Here is a 22091-nt window from a genome sequence, read left to right on the forward strand (position 1 = left end):
TGGCCAATATAGATGAAATCTAGACTTTTTCTACCACTGTTCCCTTCCTGTTAGCTAAACTCATGATTGTCCACACATAAATGCTATTTATTGATTTGCTAACTGTTTTAATAAGAGGATCTATTTCTGTCTTTACCTGGACTCAATGGCATACCTCTGAAAAAAATAGCTGAGTATGAAAGTGTGAGCTCGTCTCTGTCATCAGAACAATTTTTATCCTGGAATAGTTTCTAGGAGTTGATGTTCCCAGTGACTTTGTCTTTATCAGACAACTATAAGCACAGAGAGACAACTGCTAACTAGTAACAATTAATAACATTGTAATAGACAAATTGTTGGCTTTATTAGCTCCTGAATTTTTGTACTATATGTTTGCAAACTGGAGAAAACTGTGTGTTCAACTCCCCAGCATCCATTCCACTCCACACACCGTCTCTAAGCCCCTTGCCAATCAATGGTTCAGGAATAGGCCTCAGGAATAGGTGAGGGGAAGCCTGCCAAAGGAGTGTCTATAAAAGGTTTGTTCACTCCTAAGAAGGAGACCATGGAAGAGACAGAATTCTCTGTCCCCTGGACCTTATTGCATCAGGGTATGATACGTGGCACTACTTCAGTCAACTTAAAACCAGAAGGGATGTCATTCTGAGGGCAAAGCTGGAACACTGAGGGTGGCAGATCACAGAGACAGATCTCCCCCTGGGCTCTTGATGGATCGCTCAGCTCTTGGACCCAAACAACCTCTGCACTGCCTGTTATATTCAATAAACATCCTTCTTGACTAAGATGGTTTTAGACAGTTTTTCTAGCTAGTTGCAGCAGATACGCCAAACAAGTAAATATTCCTTGGTCGGTTCAAAAACTTGGCCAGTTCAGAAGCCAGCTTTCAACCAAATACTAACCATATATTTATTTGGATGTCCTTTACCCCATGCAAACAGTTAAGCTATGGATACGATTACCAAATAAATATAATAAAATTCAAGTAAATACAATCCTGGGTAATTTACTAAACACACAGGATGGATGTTTCTTTTAAAAGAAAAATAACTAAAAAGCTGGGTTAGTCTCTCTTTCTTACATCAATAGCCTTTGGCATCATTTCACTCCCTGAGGTCATCTCTGCCACATCTCTAAGTGTTTGCCTCTTTGGAGACACATATTAGCAAGGAAGGAGATAATCAGTCTTTTGCCTTCTTCTTTCCCCCCCACCCCTCATGCAGCTCCCTTGTTAGCTAATAGAGATTTTCGTTTACCTTCCACAAACACAAATTTATACCACTGGTAGTTTAGGTACCTTAGATAGTTACAGCACCTTTCTCTGGAAAAGCTTCAGGCCACTTCTGGAAATTATCTCATTTGTTCTTATACTATCCCTAGAAGAAATTCTGTGTTTTTATTCCTGTAAGCGACTCTGCCACAAATCCTTGACAGATATCTCATCCCTGATGAACACTGATGTGGCTTGGTGTCAGCTTTCTTGCTCCATAATCTGTGTAGAAAGGGAAACAGGTGAAGTTAGTCCAGCATCTTTGGTATTTGGAGTGAAATGGGTGGTGTGGGTCTGGGTCTGGGTGCCCTGGTGTGCTCAAGGAAAGATGGGGCCGGGAACCACTGCCAGGATCCTGGGGTGGGGGTGGGGCCCTTCTTTCTTTGGCAGCCTTGATTTAATTACTCTTTCTGAAGGCATGCCAGAGCCCCAGAGCATCTTTCTGTTCTTCACCTCCTACTTCCTTCCCTCCTCTCCCTCTTTTCTTCCTCTTTGTTTCTTTTCTTCAAATACCAGAAAGACCAAAGAAGTAGACCAGTGGAACGTGTGATCTGCATTGGTGTTATGGGTCATCATTCTAGTTCCTTTTTAGCTCCTTTTCCTCTCCACCTAAAACCCCATTTGAGTGGCTAAGATAAGACCAATAAACCTTATTCAGTGGCTTCTAAGGTAAATTTTAGACAAGAAGAGATGAAAAACTAGCATGTTAAACCAAGGCATAATATTAACCTAAGAATAACAATCTGGTGTCATGTTCCATCAGCCATAACCTTTAGCAATAACTTAGCCCAGTTAAACCAATTAATTATTTCAAAGGGCATTATATGTAACTTTTAAATCAGCAATTGATGTTTGAAACAATGTTTACATCAATTCTCTCATAAGCCAAACTGGTAATGGATTCTCACCAATAGATCTCCTTTTATAATTTACTATGACAAATAAACAAACAAAACCATTAAATCTCACTTTTTAACTTTATACATAGACTTTTAAAATATAACATATATCCTACACCCTTGTTAAAATTTGTCTGTGGCCTTCAGTGACTTAGTCACTTTAGCAAAGTATGCAGGTACCTGTATGATCTTCCTTTCAGACCTGTATGATCTCACTTACCTTTCATTTGGTGGTAACACGGATCTTGCTAACTATGTAATGTTGAACATGCTACCTAACCCATTCAGTTTTTAGTTTCCCATGAGATAATGAGGTTTACAGTGCCTAGTGAAACAGGGCTGTTGTTAGAACTAAATGAGATATATTATTTCATACACACACACACACACACACACACACACACACACACACACCTATAAGTCACTCATACAATAGCGGGCATAAAGTAGGTTTTCCATAAAATCTGAAAGTTTTAGTGGTATTAGAAGTAGCAATAATTATAATAGTAGTTTTATTGTTATTATGCTACTAACAATACCCATCAGATACACCATGCACCAGAGCTTGAAAGATTAATTTGTAAAATAAATGTATAGCCCTTCAGTAAATGTTTCCTCTACTTTACAGCCACAAGCCTAATAAACACTACTTCCCTTCCCCAGGACATAAGTAACTGTGTTTAAATAGCTTAATCTATCTACATCCTGACATAAAATGAGCATATGTTAAAAAACCAAAATGTCAATTTAGGTATATTTCTAAAATATTTGTCAGCTTTACTTTGGGAACATGGAGGGGGATTAGGTACAGAGGGTGAATATCCAAGAGAAACTAAGGACTTAAGGAGGAGCAAGAGAGTAGTTTGAGAAAGCATCCCAAAAGGTTCTGATTTGCTTGGTTTCTCTCTCCTCTTCCTATTGTTGTAAAAAAAATCACTGCTTCGTGGATCAGAGAAAATATATTCTATGGCCTGGGCTCCAAATGGGAAAGATTTGCCAATCCCAAATAAACATGCCAATCCCAACTATACAAATAATCCCAAATCCCCAGTCATAGTGATTTCGGTATATGGCTTCATGCTCCAATTTAGGCCTCATACTTCAAGTTACATTGTGCCTTAATAAGAGTTCTGTCTCAGTCATCTTTAAAAGCAGACCATGGCTTACAGATTAACTAAAATATAAAACTGGTGTAATTGAATTCTTTAGAGAATGGGGATTCCTTAAAGTAGCTCTGAACTAAAGCAAGCATAAGAATCATTTGGCTACTTGTAAAAGACACAGATTTCTGGGTTCTATCTCTGGAAATTCTGAAAAAGTTGATTTGGGGCATAGCCCAGGAATCTGCATTTTAAACAAGCTCCCTAAATGAATTTGGTGCAGGTGGCGCAGAGATTACAGTTTGAGAAGGCTGCTCTGAAGGAAATGAATAGATGTTACTAGAAATAGGCGATTGATACTTTAAACAATCAAGGCTGGAATTTAGATCTAATGTTCCCAATAAGTAAGAAAAAGCAGAAGCACACTGGATTACATGGCTTTATTTTGTTTTAGGAAGAAATAAAAATTCCTAAAAGCTGTGTATAAAAAGGCAAACTTTCTCCAAGAACTAAATAGAGAAAAGAAACTTTGCTTAGGACATAACAGAAGGGACACTAGGTAACATGTTTAACAGATGTCCTAAATTTAATTGCCCAAAAGACCCATACAAGGTTAAATCAAATAAGACTTCTACTGATGGCTAAAATTAGTTGAACTCAGTGAATTCCATTTAGAAGGTGATGAAATAGGATGGTTCAGAAACTTTACTTTCAGATTATCTAGTATTGGACCTAGTATCTATTGGACCTGGAGATCCCCCCAAATTTTGAACTTACGTTAACAGAATTTCAGCATTTTGGAAATGAAGGGGAGGTTCTCTATGCCACAAATGAGGAAGTGATAGCTCAAAGAGCATGTTAAGGCCTTACCCTGAAAAAGGTAGGTGTCATCAGCTGAGGAACCTTGGACAAAGTTGCTTCAATTTTATTTTTCTTAATATATTTATTTTAACATTATTAGTTATAATACTAATATCAACAATTGAATTTTTAAAACATTTTAATGTTTATTTATTTATTTTGAGAGAGAGAGAAAGAGCATGAGCAGGAAAAGGGCAGAGAGAGAGGGAGGGAGAGAGCGAATCCTAAGCAGGCTCCACAGTATCAGTGCAGAGTCCAATGCAAGGCTTGATCTTACAACTATAAGATCATGACCTGAGCCAAAATCAAGAGTCAGACGCTCAACCGACTGAGCCACCCAGGTGCCATCAACAGCTGAATTTTGTAGAGGTGAGCTCAATCATTTATATTCACTTTTGTGGTATTTTAGTTTATCCTGACAATTTATGTGTTCTTTAAGACTGAGTCCCATTGTTTTTTAAAAATTTTTGTCTTATTCCAGGTGCATTGTTTTTACCATCATTTTTCCTCATTAGTTTATCTTGTAACTGTTTCTGGCCATTTATGCTATTTTCTTTTCTCTCAATACATCCTGTCCTTTATACTCATAATATGATATACCTGCCTTCCTCTCCCGACCCCACCCTGATCAAAACCATTTCTGCCAGGCATTAGGCTGTAAAACTCTGGGGACTTAGCTCTTTGTGCAAGGGCCAAAGCAGATCCAAAGCCTCTTTCTGAGGAACTCACAGACTTTGCCAGCCTGTCTCTGGCAGCATTTCCCCACAGGGAAGGGGCAGCATTCCATCTGGGTGGGAATGCTGGTTGGCTCTCCGATGTCTGTAATCATCCTACCCTACCAGCTGCTCATTTGGTTTTAAGACTTCAGGCCCTTATCTAGGGGACAATACCAAATGACCAAATCACCAGTGAAGTGAAATACAAGAAGTTTGTCTGGAAAGCAAACCGTACATCTACTCCCTTGGGTGCTCCAGAGATTCTCTTGGATCATATTTGACCACCAGAAAGCTTCATGGTGATTCACATTAACCTAAAATCTGGGATTTGTTTCTCTGAGTTGTATAAAATTCATTCCTGAGTTCACTCTAAAAATGTTGAGCCCAAGAGGCTCAAAGCTAAATGTACATTCTAAAAGAGGAACTTCATTAATCCCCAGTCTTGGCGGGTTTATCATCCCCATTTTCTCCATTTTCCTTTTCTTCGACTTTCTATTGCACATGGATTAAAAAAGATAATATACCACTTTCCATAGTATTTTTATAGAGAAGTGGGATATAATTAATGTCAAATTTTTCTGTTTATTCATAAGCATGAGACTATGCTACTTATAAATTTTCTATTTATTCGTAAGCATGAGTCTATGCTGCTTATAAATAAATAATTATTCTCAAAGACTATAGTTAATTTTAAAATGAAATAAATGTAAAAAATTGAACTTGGAAACCCAGTATCCTAAAACTGAAAAGAATCTTTCAGTCCATCTATTTTCACCGTCTAAGTTTTATAGGAGTGGTTCTTTATATTGGCATCAAAGTCACCTGGAAGGGCTTGCCAGTTGCCTCCCTAGAGTTGCTAATTCTATAGATATGAGTGAGGCCCCAAATTTTGCATTTCTAACAAGCATACAGATGATGCTGGTGCTTCTGGCCCAGGAATCATACTTTGACGTGACTGGCTTATAGAAACCACAATTTTATTTATCTTGAAGTTAGAAACATATGTGCCATTAATATTGCTCTCATTTGTTCATTTGCTCATTTGTTCATTCATTTAATGTCCTGTGATATAATTCCTCTGAACCCAGAGTCTTGGAATGATTTATGGCAGTATTCTATAAAAGCCTGCAATAGCTTCCTGTCTCCCAGCTCCCAGCCTATTTTCAACAGCAATCAGATCAGTTTGGGAAAAATGGAAATCAAATCATGTCATTCCTCTGATCAAAAGCCTTCAGAAGTTACCCAGAGAAAGGGCTAAACTCCTTTCAATTGTCTATAAGGCCTCACGATATGGCCTTAGAGCAACCTAGCTGAACTTATCTCCTCCTGCTCTCCCTCTCCCTCACTGCTTGTTAGCCAGATTGGCTTCTGTCTGGCCTCTGCACCTGCCAGACACATATATACTGTTCCCTCTCTCAAGAATGCTCTTTCTCTAGATAGCTGAATGCCTAACTCCCTCATCTTCCTCAGGTCTTGGCCAAATGTACACCTTCTCAAAGACACCTACTGTGCTTCCCCCCCAGTTTATTACCTCACTTTATTGGTGTCTAAACACCATCACCTTATTATATACTACATAATTTACTTATTTATAATGTTTATTATTCATTTTCTTTCTCTCCTGTGTAGAACATAAGCCTTGTAGGGTCTGGAATATTTGCTTTTTAGGTCTATTTTGTTCACCAACAAATCCCAAGTGCTTAGAACAGTACATGACACATAGTAGGTGCTCAGGAGGCATTTTTGAATAAACGGATTATTTAATTTTGGTTTTCCCACAAAATCTAATAATTTATATTTTAATTTACTGAAAAGAAATTCAACCTACATGTACTCTTTAAAAAGGCTTGCATTCTATTTATGGCAGCGTATTTTATAATAGTAAAGTCTAGAAAAAAATGAAATGTCCACTAATAGGGGATTGGTTAAGTAAGTAAAGTAACTTGGGTTTGTATCATACAGCCATTAACATGATAAAATTAAAAAAAAAAACAATAAAAGCCACATTATCTATGGGTACTATATTTCCTAATTTTGTAGTCCTATTTAATATAGATTAAAATAACACACATTGAAATCTTGTATACCTTAAATTGTATAAATAAGCTAAGTTTACTAGACTGTCTTTAAACAGAGCAAAATGAAGACTGAATGCTTTAGTCAAAGAGTTCCCTACAATCAATATTGTAGAGGCGTAATAATAATGATTATATAGAACATTAACTAAGCACTTGCTATGCAATAGGCACTGATCAGCTCACTTAATCTTTACAATAACCCTGTGAGATAAATGTGGCTATTGTCCCCATTTTTCAGATAAAGGAACTATAAGGTCCAGAGAGGATAAGCAACTTGGCCAAGATTGCATGGCTAGTAAATGGTGCCATCAAATCAAGTGGTTGTTTGTTTTTTGTTTTTTGTTTTAGAAAAAGTAATCAAACTCTCTCTCTAAAACTATTTTGCCATCTGCTTCTGCAGTTTCATCTTACATACTTACCTACATATATGTCAAACTGATCTATTTGCCATTCCCTGAAAGTCTCCAGTCTCTGGCCTCTGGACATCAAAAACATTCCTTATGCCTGAAATATCATTGACCACCAATCATTGCTTGTTAAGATCCTACCTACATTCTAAAGTTAGAAGTGATTTTGCATTCCTCTAAACTCCCATAGCACACACATATTGTCTTTAAAATTCATATAATAATTATAATATTCTATCATCTGTTTTTCTTAAGGTTGTGCCTTATTGCTTCTACATTTACTGCTAAAGTCCTGGAGGATGGGATTTTACTGACTAGCCACCACAGTAAGCAGGCAGTTATTAGATAATTATTGAATACAATTACCTAAAACAAATTTTATAAATGCCCTGTCCGATGTGGTAGCCACAAGCCAGATGTAGGAGTTGAGCATTTAAAATGTGGCTAGTGCCAAAATTTGAAATGATGATATTTGGAGTATGTTGGCTTTAAAAAACATAGCATCAATAACATTAATTTCACTTGTTCATTTTTCCTTTTTTTAGCATCTAGAAAATTTCAAAGTACATATAGGGGTCTCATTATATTTCTATTGAATAGGGCTGCTCTGATATATACAGTTACCCTACCCTCTCACCCTCCTCCAAATGGTCAAACCCCTAAACAAACACAGGAATTAGAAAGGGGGACAATCCCCTATAATGAGATGCTCAAAAAGTGAGGTGGGGGGCTCTCTCTGGATGGATAATTTTTCTATTTTACTTGGTCAGATTGTTATTTTTGTCCTAAGTCACAGGATTTGGGACCAAGCAACAATATAGTGAAAAACTTATTTGGTCCATAAGCAAACATTCTGTGTGTGGGGGTGTGTGCCTGCACGCACATGTGTTTCTGGAATGGAAACCACATTTAAATCTGAATACAACAGAATTATAGAAAGCTTTCTATTTTGAGGTAAATTGGCAGCATGGCAAACAGAAAGCAAACAGCAATATAATCCTTGATCCATACTCCTACTATAACCTCAGTGCTGCTTCAGCCATTACAGAGAGCCCTCCCTGTGAGTGCCCTCAGCCACATTTCTCCTACTGCTGCTGGTGCCGTGTGCTTTAGGCAGTTTCTTTCCAGGCAACCACAGACTGTTTACTGACTGTAATCAAAATGACAGCACACTGTTTTCACAACCGAGTGTTGAGAGTTGATTGCCTTTTTCACTTGGCAACCTGAGGGAACTTTAGAACTGGGATCCTGAGGTACAACTTGTGTTACTTAGATGCAGAAAAACCATTTGACAAAATACGACATCCATTCTTGATAAAAACCGTTAACAAAGTACGGATAGATGGAGCATACCTCAACATCATTAAGGCCACATATGAAAGACTCACAGCTAATATCGTCCTCAATGGGGAAAACTGAGAGCCTTTCCCCTATGGCCAGTAACAAGACAAAGATGTCCACTCTCACCATTACTACTTAACATAGTACTGGAAGTCTTAGCCTCTGCAATCAGACAACAAAAAGAAATAAAAAGCATCCAAATAGGCAAGGAAAAAGTCAAATTTTCACTATTTGAAGATGACATGATACTCCCATGTAGAAAACCCAAATGATTCCACCAAAAAATTGCTAGAACTAACACATGAATTCAGCAAAGCTGCAGGATATAAAATCAATGTGCAAAAGTCTGTTGCATTTCTATACAACAAAACAAAGCAGGAGAAAAAGCAATCAAGGGATCAATCCCATTTGCAATTGCACCAAAACAATAAGATACCTAGAAATAATCCTGACTAAAGAGGTAAAAGATCAACACTGAAAACTACAGAACACTTATGAAGGAAACTGAAGAGGACACAAAAAAATGGAAAAGCATTTCATGCTCATGGATTAGAACAAACATTGCTAAAATGTCTATACTACCCATAGCCATCTACACATTTAATGCAATCCCTATGAAAATACCACCAGCACTTTTTTTTGCAGAGCTACATCCTAAAATTTGTATGGAACCACAAAAGATCCTGAATAGCCAAAGCAGTTCTGGGAAGGAAAAAAAAAACTGGAGGCATGATGATTCTGGATTTCACGCTATATTACAAAGCTGTAGTCATCAAGACAGTATGGTACTGGCACAAAAACAGACACATACATTAATGGAACAGAATAGAAAATCCAAAAATGGAGCCACAACTGTATGGTCAATTAATCATCAACAAATCAGGAAAGAATATCCAATGGAAAAAAGTCTCTTCAAAAAATAGTGTTGGGAAGACTGGATGGCGACATGCAGAAGAATGAAACTGGACCACTTTCTTACACAACACACAAAAATAAATTCAAAAGAATGAAAGACCTGAATATGAGACAGGAAACCATCAAAATCCTGGAGAACATAGGCAGCAACTTCTTTGACATGAGCCATAGCAACTTCTTACTACATACATTTCCGGAGGAAAGGGAAACAAAAGCAAAAATGAACTATTGGAACATCTTCAAGATAAAAACTTCTACACAGTGAGGGAAACAATCAACAAAACTAGAAAGCAACCTGTGAAATGGGAGAAGATACTTGCAAATGATGTATCTGATAAAGAGTTTCTATCTAAAATCTATAAAGAATTGTCAAACTCAACACCCAAAAAACAAATAACCCAGTTAAGAAATGGGCAGAAGACATGAATAGAAACTTTTCTAAGAAGACATCTAGATGGCTAACACTCACATGAAAAGATGCTCAACATTACTCATCATCAGGAAAATACAAACCAAAACCGCAATGAGATTGTACCCCATACCTGTCAGAATGGCTAAAATTAACAACGCAAGAAACAACAGGTGCTGGCAAGGATGCAGAGAAAGGGGAACTCTCTTGCACTGTTTATGAGAATGCAAACTGGTGCAGCCACCCTGGAGAACTACTGTTTCTGTAGGTTCCTCAAGAAATTAAAAATAGAACTATCCTATGATCTAGCAATTGCACTATTAGGTTTTTACCCAAAGGATACAAAAATACAGATTCAAAAGGGGTGCATGCACCCTAATGTTTACAGCAGCATTATCAATAATAGCCAAGCTACAGAGAGAGCCCAAAGGTCTATCAACTGATGATGGATAAAGAAGATATGGTGTATATATAATGGAATATTACTCAACCATCAAAAAGAATGAAATCTTGCCATTTGCAATGATGTGGGTAGAGCTATAATGTATTATGCCAAGTGAAATAAATCAATCAGAGAAAGACAAATACCATATGATTTCACTCATATGTGGAATATAAGAAACAAAACAGGTGAACATATAGGAAGTGAGGGAAAAAGAAAAGAGAGGGAAACAAACCACAAGAGGCTCTTGGTGATGGAGAATAAACTGAGACAGATGGAGGGAGATGTGTTGGGGATGGGCTAGATGGGTGATGTATATTAAAGAGGGCACTTGTGATGAGCACTAGGTATAGTATATAAGTGATGAATCATTGAATTCTACTCCTGAAGCCAATATTGCACTGTATGTTAACTAACTAAAATCAAAGTTTTTAAAAAGGTGGGGGAAGGAAAATTAATGGTCCCTTCCCTCTGTGCTAAAAGAGGACAAGCATTAAAGAAAGCAAAGAGGCACAGAAACAAAACAAAACAAGAACAAACCACAAAAAAACAACAACTTGCATTACTTCGAGATGGCAATGCTTTCTTCCTCAAATATAACCTGAATTCCTTTGAGGTTTATAATTAAGAGGTTTAAGATTTATCTAGCCTGGAACAGAGAGGCTGTAATCACTCCCTTCCAATCAGTTCTAGTGGAATTGGTGTTTGATTTAGATGGGACTGAGGTTCAGCTGTCACGTGATTCTTCACCAGTGAGGACCCTGCCACGTGAGGGAGCTTCTCTACTAAGCATGCCCCACAAATAGATGATTATAATGCCATGCACTCTGATCACCCTGACATAGTGCCACAGAAGACAGTGTAACATAATGGATAAGTTTGCCCTGCTCTATCTTTTTAGAAAAAAAAGATTTAATGAAAAGGTAAGGAAGAGAGGGAGGAAAACAGGAGACAAATGGAGCCTGCCATTCAGGTAACCTGTATTTTAGGCTTGTGTTTGCCATCAGTTGTTGTGACATATTGAACACTCAACATCTTAGGTGTTCATTGTCCACATCTGTAAACAAGAGGGAGAAGGGGAAAATTGACTAGCTCATTTGTAGTGCCTTTTTTGTCTCTAACGCTCTAGTTCCCATATCCAGACTCTGGGACTCTGTACCAGACACACTCCAACATCCACAACTTCTGGGAGAATTGAATGATGGGTACAACAATAGTCTTCTACTCTGAGCAACAAGGACCACTGCATACTGGACCAACCATGTAACTGAGCTAGGCTGTGCTATACTTACTAGAGGCCACCTTCATCTTCAGAATACTTTAGTGAACTTGGGACTTGCTCAGATTTAAACAATGTTTTTTTGATGAATAAATACTATGAATGCCTTGACTAGAGCACAGCTGGAAGGTTGGTTGCTGAAAAGAACGATCCCTCAAATCCTTTCTAACTCTACATATTCAATCCTGTATACATGATTTCTTCATGAAATGGTAATATGAAAAGTCTTCTCATCTGGGGAATTCTACACAAATAGCAGGTTTAAAAAAAACTCACAAAACTATGTCTAATTTTCAGTGAAATATGACAAGTCACTTGGCTAAGTTCCCCCCACCCCCAGCCTCACTACCACCATCCCTGCCACAAAAATAGGGTCTTTTAAAGCCAGAAAAGCTGAAAATATTTCTCCTAGGATCTGAATTCAGGACCCAAAAAGTCAGTGTTTGTTTTTTTCACCTTTCCAGCCACTAAGCACATCATTGGCACCAAAAATTAGAGCAAGGGCCTGGATGCACCGCCCTGATTTAGGTGTCAGTGATGCCACTCACTATAGCAGGAACACACAGTAGAAGGTCTCTGCATGTAAAGGCAGGAAGGATGCTGCTCAATGCTCAATTCCTTCGAGGCTAAAGACAACCAGAATGCCTCAGGTAAGAAAAAATTACATGTGATGCACGACTTCATTTCAGGAAAGGATTTGCAGCAACCAGCTTGCTCACGAGAGCCAAGATTGGTGTCGCCTGTCTATCCTGGCTCTACCCAGGATGGCCGATCTAGCAAGTGAGCCCCTGGCTAACAGAGGGCGGCGATCGTGAGGAGAAATGTAAAAGCTAAAGGGAAAAGATGCTAGAAAGATGCTAGAAAGAACTGGAATCTGTGGCATTCCTGCAATGTTTCAAGCGTGCCATCCGAAATGTCTCCTCAAGGATTTGGGTAATTGAGGATTCTGATAAAATTGCTTCGGCAATATTGAGCATTGAATGCACTCCTTCTTCAAGTGACCCCCCCCTTTAAAAAATTAATAGACTTTATTCTTTCAGGCTAACAAAAAATTTTGATTGGAAAAATGCGAAGAGTTACCACATCAAGTGTGCCTTTTTCAGCTTTAAATATTTAGTCCCGAAACCTCTTATTCCGGAAGAATTTAAGAGAATAAGTAGAAAATATTTTCTCACACATAAAAGTCTCTAAATTTAGCTTTCTTGAGGGATATGGACTGTTGAAAAAGTGTGTATTATTTTATGATTAAATTAGTCTCAGAGAGGGGTGCTGGAGACGTGGCACCACTATTGTGCACCTAATGGATGTTTAAAAGAGATGTGCCTTACAATGACTCAGAATAATTTTAGGACACCTGGCAAACAACATGTCCAACAAAAGTATAAGAAAGAGCTCACTTTTGTGGCTTTGGTGGTGTAGCTTAACTCTTTTGTGTTAATTTGCATAGAGATCTGCATCGTGATTTGATGTGCTGTGCCACTTTTTATTTATTCCTGAGCATTACCCTTTCCCTTTTCAATTGATCTAATTGCTTTTGAATGACAACTTGGAATGGTTTTCCCCAAGGAATCAGGTTAGTTATCACACTTGTCACCATGTTGGTAGAGAGAATGTTTATATCAACAATAAATTTTTCACTCTCTATACTCACTGAATAATTTAAGGTGACCCTTCTTTGCAAAATATTTCTTCTCTGGTTCAGGCTTTAATTCCTATCAACACTTCACTGGTTTATTTTTTTACATTTTCATGGTTGGCTAACCCCAAGTATTTTGTGTGTAAAGGTAGGATGTTGATTATTTTTAAATGATCCAATCCAAGTTTAAGGACCCAAGCATGGTTTTACATACATCCGTCATAAATCGAGCCTCAAACAAAATCTTGTATTTCTTCTGTTTGCCATGGAAGCACCAGCCCCCTGCTTCAAAATACGGATATTCTCAACCTGAGATTTAACAGATCTTTCCTATCGGGTGGTAATTTTACTGACCAGATTGACAGAATGGTAGGAGTTGTGAAGAAAACATACTTAAGTAGTAATATTAAGTGATACTTATCTAGAGGAAAGACTTGAGGATATAATTTGTCCTGAAGCACATAGAAGATTGTTTTATTAATGGCTACCGCAGTCTCCTCCCAGCTGTGGAAAGGACTGCTGGAAAACGACATAAAAAGCAACTGGGGTGTTAACCCAGTAAATGTCTCCTTAAAGAGTTGAAAAAGCTGACTCATCTTGGTAATGGAATTCCTTTTAAGAAATGCAATTCATTATTAATTCCGCTTAGCTATTAGATTAATTCATTTCTTTCTCATAAATATCACTTTCTGAAAATACACTTGTAAATGCATTTGGCCTTAAGAAATTTGTTGGTTTACAGGTCTGCCTTCCCTCTGAATCTACCACAATTGCAGTTTCAGAAATTAGAAATCAATGTTTTGTTTCCAGTTGGATGACCTGGACATTCAAAGAGTATCTTTCAACAGAAACTCTTATTCGATTATTGAGGGCTTAATTTTCAAAGGAGCAATTTGCGAGGTACAGAATAAAAAGAGAGCGAAATCTCTGGTTGTACAAATTGCAGCTCGTGGATGCTTATTTCTGAGTGTGCACAATTGTTTGTATTGTTAGTTTGCACAATATACCATAGCCAGCAGCTGGGTCAACTTTCAGATAGAGGGAAGGGTAGGAAATTAACAATTTGAAATATAAAACTGCTTAAACATATGGAATAAATACCAGCCTTTTTAACCAAGGAAGAAATGGACAGGAATATATTTTTTTCGTTGTTGTTATTTTCCTAAGCATTTGTGTGTCTCTTTACTAAACACACATCCACTTACTAGAATTTTGAAAGTCATTTCTCAGCTTTTACTTCGCTAGCCAACCTTTCATTAGCTTCTCTTATTTTTCTCTGCCTTCCTTCAGTCAGCTGGTTTCAAGGCTGGCCACATATTTGAACTATACTTGCAGAGCTTTTAAATAAACACTGATACCCAGACTCAGCCCCAGAGAGTCTAATTGAATTGATCTAAAGTGGAGCTGGCATTGCTCTTTTTTAAGCTTCCCAGGTGATTCCAGTGTGCAACTAAAGCTTATCATGTTGTACCTCTGTTTTCTCTCAGGATGTTTACGTATCTATTTCCCTTCAAGTGTTCTTTTCCTCTGTCATTTTTATTAGTGAGTTTTTAAAAATCTAATTTTTTTTTCATTTCTCATTTTGCGCTTTTGTCCCCCTGATTTCCCATTTACTGGACAAGAAGTTCCCATTCCAAGTGCATGTATCTGAGGTGTATTCTTATCTAATACTACCAGATTTTTATGTCCATGAAAGAGAATGCGATATGATTGTAAATTATACTTTTGTCTGTTCTTCCAATGCTGATGTAATAATACACTTTAAATTTTGGTATACATATATAAAGATTGATAGTGGACCCCAACACGATTGTTGAAAAATACTATAAGAATGGATTTACTTGAGCTGTAATCATTATTGACTATTATTAAAGATAATTTGATGACATTTTAGAACTTTGAGGCCATATGGGACTCAAGGACATGTAAATATCCTATTAATATTTTTACCATTTCACAGCTAAAGGATCTATTTTTGAGTTGTAATGTAAAGACAAATTTTAATAGTTTCAGAACAGGGCATAAACTATCATATCAGTAACATGATAGTGACAGTAAGGAAAGCACTAATAGCCACAAAAAAGGGGGTAAGAAGGATCTATGATGATTAAAATTTGGTGATATAAATATCAGTAGGAAAAACAGATATATGGAGGTGATGTATAGAACATTCAAGGATTTGAAATGAATGTAGTAGGAAAATCACAGGCAGTTGGTGGAGGCCTGGAAGAGTAGATAAGAAATGTGTTATTGTGGCTGTGCCTCGAAATGCAGTCAAGCCATTTCCTCTCCATCAGGTTTATTTTCCCTCACTGGTAAAAATACTGGTTGGATTGGCAAAAGGAAAAAAAAACCCAGCCAAACTCTTTTGGCCATATCCTGCCTGTAGGTATGTTTTGTTGAATCTATCTAGTATTATAAATAATTTGAAATAGATGCCAACGTTTAACAAAAGAGATAATTCTAAAAAAAAAAATCTGGATTTTTTAGCTTCTTTGGAGAAATCGTCTGATTCAACAGTCTCCTAGCCCTAAGATGGAGTTTCCCCTCTTTGTAAAGGGTATGGGCTGTCCAGTTCCTTACTTCTAACCTGGCTGACTTCACTCCTCTTCTTATCCATTTTGCCCATGTAGAAGTTTGGGTTTGTTTCCTTAAGAATTTATTTGTAAGATTATTTCTAGCCATGATGTAAGTTCCATGAAAAGAAAATGCTCAATACTTTGTTTAGGTAGAATAGAAATAATTTACAAAGAGGAAAATGAATGCCACAAGCAAAAACACCGAGGAGACAGAGAAACTAACAAACAGGTGACTGGTTCTTAAATAGAGGCATAAGCCCTTAAAATGTGTTTTGTTAAGACCTATGCAAGAATATTTTGGATTATAGATCAGAAGCACAATGTCACTTAGGAGTAAAAACTGGGATTTGGTGAATTATTTCAGTCATATCTCTTGGGAAAGGAAAAGGACACAGTGTTCTGTACAACCCAAGTAAGAATAAAGTATATTCTAAATATTAAGAGATTAAAATTCCCCAAAGTAAGCTTCTTGGCAGAAAATGGCCAAAGTTATTTAAAGAGTGACTTCCCATCTTTGAATTCACCCATTGAATAAAACAATATTCAACCACTGTTTAATAATTTAAGCACCATCATTTCTTTCACTTTGTGCCAGCACAGAGCTTAATCACATGAAGGGCTCCCTATATGCAGTCTCCAAAAGGATGAAAACCTAATTCAATTATTACAGAAATAACTCCAGACTTTTAAAAGATTTCTCTGAACTGAAACAACCTCTGAGAATTATCTTCTACAAACCACCACCTAGCATATGCACTGTATTTGTGTGTGTGTGTGTGTATATATATATATATATATATATATATATATATATATATATACATATATATATATATATATGTAAAATATTGTAAACTTGTATATAAGTTACTTTGCAGTTTTTCTCTATTCATATATCTTGGGAAGAAATATCTTTAAAATTCTTTCTATAAGGTCCTTTATCACTTCAAATTATGAAGAAAAGAGGTAGAGTATAAAAAAATCAATCAATAAATAAGGCACCTTAAAGCTTGTGGTATCCAATAAGCATTCATATAAGTTTTGAAGAATTCTTCTACTGTGGCTAATTATATGTCTGGATATAGATTCAAGTGTTAGGTACCCAAAGAGTTGATACTTGTCAGGCAGTTCATAGAACAAAGCATGTCTTTGCATAATAGGAGAGCCACATTTTCTTTATTACCATATTATCAAGTAAAATTAACACTAGTCTGCTCTGAAATAGGTATCTACACTCGTTATATCCCATTAAAAGGTACCACAGAGTGAAAACTATCATCAGGGAAAACTGAACTAAAAAGTAGCTTCCTAATCAAAGATAAATATATGACCTTGCAACACAAGCAACAATACAACTGGATTTTATCCTTCCCAAATTTTATAATCACCTCAAACAAGAGTCTACCTCAAGAAGTAATAGTTCAGATACCAGGTTCTATGGTGAATTGCCATTAAAGTTGCTTATGGGGTAAAATTCAAGTGGAAGCAAAGATAATTTAGAATTGAAATTAATCAAAATTTAAAACAGATCCTAAAAGTGCAGAAGTGTACTGTTAATATTAAATTATACTTCAGGGACAGGTAGGTGATTAATCTTCATAGTTTTGGAAACTTGTAAATCAACCATGAATATTAAGATAGAATGAATAATACGTTTTTAGATGACAAACAAAATACTAATTCCCAACCTTCAGTGAGTTCACAATGTTCCTATACATGAATGGTAATGAGAAAAAGTAATCTGTACAGCCACTCATGCAAAGAAATTTGACTGTCTAGCCACATGTTCATTCTTTAATGGAAAAGAAAGCATTTATCTTCATATTCTTTTATTTATGACTGCTTTCAGCTAATTTCAACCCTAAATATAAGGAATCACAAAAGCTGGAGTTACCTAGTTTCAAGGAAGATGGACTACCAACAAATTCCAAGCACAGCACTGTGTAACTGAAAAACCTTCCCCTCGTATCTTTAAGCCTCCCGAACTTCTCACATCTGCCCAGTCATGAGCCCATTAAGTCATCTTGGCTGCCATGAAGATGAAAATGACAGTGCAGTTACTTGAGTCAGTTTAAAGAGGCCCAGGGGTGGTTGAAGGGCAGGATTAGGAGGCCTGGGGTGCTGAAAGCACATCCCAGCCGTAGCTCCCTAAGATCCCAGTAGCTGCTCTTGACGAGCTGTCAAGAGCACAAAACTGCACGTAGAGAAAACCTTTGGAGGGAAGTAGGGATTTTGCAGTATGCCTACAATTTCATCAGGCACAATTTGCCTCTCCACCTTTTATTGTATCATTAATAAGATTTAAGCAGTAGAGATTTGTGAGTTGATCACAAAGCCAATATCTATGGTCGTTTCTGGGATTTAGGCTTTGTAATTTGATGGCTATAGTACAAATTATTTGGTATTTAAATGTTCTTGGTGAAACCTAAATTTTCTTTGTGAATCTTTATAGAGGTCTTTTGTCTGATAAGTATATCTGTTAATGCGCAAGTGAAATAAAGCCCCTTGGCCCTATTGTGTTTAAAAGAAGAAAGTCTTTAGAGTCCATGATAATATATCATTGTACAAAAGAATGGTCTTCTAGAAGGTATTATGAGAGTTCTTTAAACTCCCAGGAAATGCCCCGGATGTTAGCACTAATCAATATTATTACAAGGAGCACTTTTGTTGTTGTTGTTGTTGTTGTTGTTGTTGTCGTTGTTGTTGTTTCAGCAAGGCCACTCTTCTAGGATGAGAATTATCACTTTTAACTACAGAATTTCTTGGCGGTTTCATTCAGTTCTTCCTGTTGTGGTGGAAGATATTATATCACCATCACTATTAATGGGGAACAGGAGAAGAGGGAAGGGTAGGCATTCAATCATGTCCCAGGATATATAATAAGCACTGAACAGATGTTATTTATTTACACAATCCTGCAGCATAGACATCATTCCTATTTTATAGATGATGTAAGAGAGGCTTATAAAGTTTAAATACTTTGTCATTTAACAGTGGAACTAGGATTCACTCCGCCAGCCCTTGCTCTTCCCCACTTCTCCATATTGCTTCCTAGTCATTTCCACCACAGAAGGAAATGACCAAGGACCTTTAAAACATCTCTATTCCTCTATTTTTCTATCTCCAGGTTTAATGCACCATTAGTGGTAATATACAACTCAGTAAGAGTTGAGGATGTATCATATTACAGTTAAGCTGAGAAATAAATTGGCAAAAATCCAGATAAATAAAAAGTGTCCTCATATATTTTTGATTCTAATAACCCTACAGGCAAGGAAAATGCACGTCAGTGATACATGGTGTCTTTTCTCAGGTGATAAAGCTCATTATTTGTAGCAGAACTTGAATCAAAAACTAAGACTTCCAGCTCAGTGCTCAACCTGTTTATCTCGACTACATGATAAATTACATAAATTACATAAATTATTCTTGACCTTACAAATGAAGTCACTATTAGATTCTTCTAAAGAATAAGATACCCAAACTTATTTGATGTATCGTTTAATCAAAACAGGTTTTATTTTTAAAAATTTTCAAAGAGCAAATTTTGTGAAGAACTCTATGTACGTTTGCTCTTCACATGGTGACTACATATATAGACAAATAACTAAGAAATTATTACAACTACACTGAAAAAAAATTGCTTGTATTGAGGGCTGAAGTATAAGCATCCATTCATAAATGTAAAACAGTTCAATCAAGACCAGCTCCTGTGTTCACGTAAAACAAAGTTACTCATATTCAGTCACCTGTAGAGAAGCATGGAATATACAATACACCGAAGCCAATTAACATCCATTTCTGGGAACCCTTTTCCAAGAAACAGTTTTCTTCATATCCTATGGTAGGAGTTCTTCTGATATACACAAGACTCAGGGCTTTTCTCTAAGGCAACCACTATTTTATGTTTTTAGGGGGAGTATTATTGTTTGTTACTCAGTGTAAAGTGTTAAGTGAGAAATCAGTATTTGCCCATATCATTAGAAATTACAATTGCTTTTAAATACTCAATGTCTATTTTTAGGCCATTTTGACCAGTACTAACTGGAAACCCAGGTTCAAATCAAAGGTCTTTATTTCACATAGGGCACACACTACTTGGAATGTTGCGGTGAAATCTTGGCATGCAAATTCCTACAAGCACTTATGCCTTTATCTTTGTTCTCATATGCTACATTACACCACCTGTTGTATTAAAAAAAAAACTTTATGATATTTAAAACGCTTCTTTCAATTAATGACTATAGATTTTCTGCCAATAACTTCTTCTAAGGATGTGATTGCTAACTAAATGAAGTATTTGTGGTTATGCTATAAAATATTTTAAAGAAAACTACATAAATATATATATTATAAACTAAATAATTATTCCTTTTGGCTCAAGTGGCTCTCTCTGATATTTAATAATCATAATAACCAGTTATTAAATCTATAGAGAAAAAAATAAACAGAAATATATCAAGCTTATAAGAGAATTCATCAAGAAAATATAATAGCCTTTTTTAAGTCAATAAATTAAAAATTAAATATTTAATATAAAAATGAACATATTAAAATATAAAAGAAATAACATATTATGGAACATATAGGGGTGATTTTATTATTAAAAGGTTAAATCTCTTTTTAATGGTTAGTATTTATTATCTTCTTCCCTCCCTGAAAATAGATTATTACACCTCTATATTGTTATTGCTCCCTATGCACATGGCCCCTCCAAAGCTGTTAAATAAAAGACTACAGCACAAGGACGATAGTTCCAATTTCACTATAGATTTATGTTTAAGAAATACTGGACACACTAGAATACTGAACACACTGGACATTTAAATAAATGATGTACAGCCACAAAAACCATTAGGTTAGCTTTGTGCAATAAAAAATAATTTTCTTTGAATACAATGAATCATAACCATCTGCATGTTTCAAAAACACGAGATCAGTAATGCCTAGTCTCTACCATAAGTCACCATTTCTAGACAGAGGCTCTATTTCCTTTGAGAGATAAAGGAATAGTAAGCAGTTTACACATCAAATGATGACTTTGGTTGCTGTAATTTACATTAAAACAGCATTAGGTTAAAAATAGCAGCATGAAGATGATTTTAAAAAAGAGAAATGATCTGGTGGCTAGATTCTATGGTGCAGATAATTAAATGTTTTGCCAGCTTACCTGATAAAACAGAGCCTCACAGATCACAGCATAACAAAGCCCCGCATCCAAGATGGTTAGAGTATAAGGTGCCTTCCTCTGCAGTTGTTCAGATTTTTGGCCACAGAGGTCTACAAATTAATTACAATGTTTTTTTTTCTTTGCTTTCTCTGTGGACAAGAAAACAAAGAGACCTTTCCAGAATCCTCTCTGCTTATGCCTCCGCTTCCTGTTCTGAGATTCACTCTATGGTACCCAACATATATCAGAAAACAGCTTTGAGGGGGGGAAGAAAAAAAAAAAAAAAAAAAAAAAAGGCTGACAGCACTCAACATGGTACCGCCATCTACTGGCAGACACACAAAATTGAGCAAAAGGAAAAACATCCTCATTATTCTTTATCATCAGGTAAAACAGAACATCTCTCCTGCATAAGAGTATGTACAGAGATTCTTTCCCATACTCATTTATTTGCACCTCACCAATATTTTTTCTAAATTTTCTAAATTCACAAACTTTATTCACTCATAAACTAGTACAATTAAAATAAAACCTACAGATTTCTGTTTGAAAATTTGGATTTTTAGATTACCTTACACCCTGCATGTAGAGTTTTGCAAAAATCTCTCTTGTGGTCTGTGCTGGTCTTCTGAAAACTTTTTCTTCTCACGGGCTGGATTATTTTCCAAGTGAGTAATCGGACTCCTTAAAGAACAGTGTAATACACATTTACGGATAGACTTTTGTGTTGCTCTTGGTAAGACATTTACAAGAATTAATATCTGAATGTGGAAAAGTATCCTAAACTTTATTGAGGTCTAGATAACTTAGATCTGTGGATTATTTTTGTGTGTGTATATGATGTGAGGAACAATTAATCTTATATGAGATATTTCAAATCAATGGTTATGTATTATTATATCTATGTCTTTAAAGTACTTGAGAAAACATTGTTTATAAGAACATTGAAGCACGCAATATATAAGCAAAATGAAAATGACTTCATTTATTTA

General features: G+C 36.3%; 1 protein-coding gene across 4 annotated transcripts in view; it reads right to left on the reverse strand.

Moving 5' to 3' along the window:
* SCN3A (sodium voltage-gated channel alpha subunit 3) overlaps positions 1–21329 on the reverse strand; it is a 114705-nt gene extending 93376 nt beyond the window's left edge. For 3 of the 4 annotated variants that reach the window (XM_019838194.3, XM_019838192.3, XM_011285345.4), the window contains exons 1-2: positions 21100–21329; positions 1295–1489 (exon numbers count right to left, since the gene is read on the reverse strand). The gene's annotated coding sequence lies outside the window, so the exon portion shown is untranslated. The remainder of the gene's footprint in view (positions 1–1294; positions 1490–21099) is intronic. The other variant, XM_019838191.3, reaches the window with a different exon arrangement.
* Between the last annotated feature and the right edge of the window lie 762 nt (positions 21330–22091).

Source organism: Felis catus, chromosome C1 (genome assembly GCF_018350175.1).
Source record: "Felis catus isolate Fca126 chromosome C1, F.catus_Fca126_mat1.0, whole genome shotgun sequence".
NCBI classification, from domain to species: domain Eukaryota; kingdom Metazoa; phylum Chordata; class Mammalia; order Carnivora; family Felidae; genus Felis; species Felis catus.